Here is a 2500-nt window from a genome sequence, read left to right on the forward strand (position 1 = left end):
GACCCCCCACTGGAGGCTCAACACTTCGTGGCAGCTCCGTGTCCCAGAGACCAGGAGGGTTGGCACACACACACAGTGTGAACCACCGACAGCCATTCTGGGACCGGTGACAGCCGTGCTGGCCCCACTGCCACGACACAGACGGACGCCAGGCCGCGCTCCCCGGCGGGGGGATGGCGTCGAGCCTGACGAACGGAATGTGCAGGGTGGGGGGGAAAGGCCAAGCGCTCCGACGCCGGAGGGCTCCGGAGTCTGAACTTAGGGGGACAAAGAGGACGGGTCCTCTGCGACACCCCAGCCGCGCTCTCGCCAGCCAAGGCGAGTGCGATTGATTGCCAAACGACCCTCAGACAGGCGTGGCCCCGGGAAGAACCCGGGGCCGCAAAGTGCGTTCAAAGTGTCGATGATCAATGTGTCCTGCAATTCACATTAATTCTCGCAGCTAGCTGCGTTCGTCATCGACGCACGAGCCGAGTGATCCACCGTCAAGAGTTGTCTGAGTTTGTTTTAGGTCTCTCCCTCGCCAGAGGAAAGCGACCCGGACCGCACATACGCTCCCCACCTTGAGCTACAGCCACCTGCACGCCGGCGTGCGGGCGGAGCAGGGTGGCGTGAAGCGATGGGGAGCACCATCCTGGTGCGGCCCGCAGAAACATACGTCTATTGGGGGGAGGAGGACAGGGCGCCCAAGAGGCGATGCGTGCCCCAACGCACCGCAGCGACGGAGGCAGGATCACCGCCACCATGTCGCCCGCCTAGTATCACGAGGCGTGCAGCAGCTTTGCCCTAGGAAAAGCAGAGGCGGGAACGGGCACCGGCCATCGGTTCGGCAGCGTCACTGACGCGTGCACGTGGCGGCGTGTCGGCGAGCGGACTTCCTGCGAGGAGGCGGGGGCGGCACTCGCCCGAGCAGACGCCCGCCCGGCCCAGCCACCGCCGAGGTGGACTGGGAGTCGCGGCAACGGCTCGTCATACTCGTTCCCACACTCACAGCGCAGCTTGCCCGCAAGCCACCGACCACCGATCGACGCCAGGCGCCCCGACCGAGAGCGGGATCGCTCGTTCGCCCTGCTGGCAGTTCGCTGGGGATCACTACTGCACGGAGCTCGGAGACCGACGGGCGGCAACTCGAGAGTCTTTAAACCACCACCCCCATCCCGCAAGTGCAAAGAGGCTGTATACGCACAGACGGGTGAGGGGAATAGGTACCCCGTCGGGTTTGAAGGGAGCGTGACTAGATAGCAACGATGTAAACCCAGCCGATTTGGGAGCGAAAGACCGGCGCCTGCATCACCGGCTTCGTTTCCCGTGGCTGGAGAGTACACCGAAACCCTCCGTCTGTCGCGAGCTCCCGACGACGCGGTGCCGCCAAGCAGCAGGGCCGGACCTGGTGTGGCTCCCCTCGTCGATCACAGACCGGTCGGCACTACTGACGAGACGGTGGAACGGGCTTCGCCCCTTGTGACGAAGGGTGATGCGAACCCGCCCGCCCGCGTGCGTTCGGGGTGGACTCGGCAAACGGAGATTTGAAATCGGAAAGTGTCCTCCTGCCCCGCGCAGGTAGGCGCCCAACAGTTGTGGGGGGTTTGGCGGTGACCACGGCTGCAGGGCCTGCTACCCCGACGAGCTCTCCTGCTGGCCCCGAAACCACCCTCGCGAGACAAGTTGAAACGGAAACGGGCGTACCCCCAAGCCGACGATCCTTTCTTATTTGTTACTTTTTTTTTCACTTGCTCGAGTTGTGGCGATTTGGCGGTGACCACGGCTGCAGGGCCTGCTACCCCGACGAGCTCTCCTGCTGGCCCCGAAACCACCCTCGCGAGACAAGTTGAAACGGAAACGGGCGTACCCCCAAGCCGACGATCCTTTCTTATTTGTTACTTTTTTTTTCACTTGCTCGAGTTGTGGCGATTTGGCGGTGACCACGGCTGCAGGGCCTGCTACCCCGACGAGCTCTCCTGCTGGCCCCGAAACCACCCTCGCGAGACAAGTTGAAACGGAAACGGGCGTACCCCCAAGCCGACAGAGATCCTTTCTTATTTGTTACTTTTTTTTTTCACTTGCTCGAGTTGTGGGGGTTTGGCGGTGACCACGGCTGCAGGGCCTGCTACCCCGACGAGCTCTCCTGCTGGCCCCGAAACCACCCTCGCGAGACAAGTTGAAACGGAAACGGGCGTACCCCCAAGCCGACGATCCTTTCTTATTTGTTACTTTTTTTTTTCACTTGCTCGAGTTGTGGGGGTTTGGCGGTGACCACGGCTGCAGGGCCTGCTACCCCGACGAGCTCTCCTGCTGGCCCCGAAACCACCCTCGCGAGACAAGTTGAAACGGAAACGGGCGTACCCCCAAGCCGACGATCCTTTCTTATTTGTTACTTTTTTTTTCACTTGCTCGAGTTGTGGGGGTTTGGCGGTGACCACGGCTGCAGGGCCTGCTACCCCGACGAGCTCTCCTGCTGGCCCCGAAACCACCCTCGCGAGACAAGTTGAAACGGAAACGG

General features: G+C 62.3%; 1 non-coding gene across 1 annotated transcript; it reads right to left on the reverse strand.

Moving 5' to 3' along the window:
- Window positions 1–340: 340 nt before the first annotated feature.
- LOC140473501 (5.8S ribosomal RNA) lies at window positions 341–494 on the reverse strand. Its single transcript, XR_011958373.1, has one exon. It is a non-coding gene; the product is annotated as a 5.8S ribosomal RNA (ribosomal RNA).
- Between the last annotated feature and the right edge of the window lie 2006 nt (window positions 495–2500).

This window comes from Chiloscyllium punctatum, unplaced genomic scaffold, assembly GCF_047496795.1.
Source record: "Chiloscyllium punctatum isolate Juve2018m unplaced genomic scaffold, sChiPun1.3 scaffold_626, whole genome shotgun sequence".
NCBI lineage: Eukaryota > Metazoa > Chordata > Chondrichthyes > Orectolobiformes > Hemiscylliidae > Chiloscyllium > Chiloscyllium punctatum.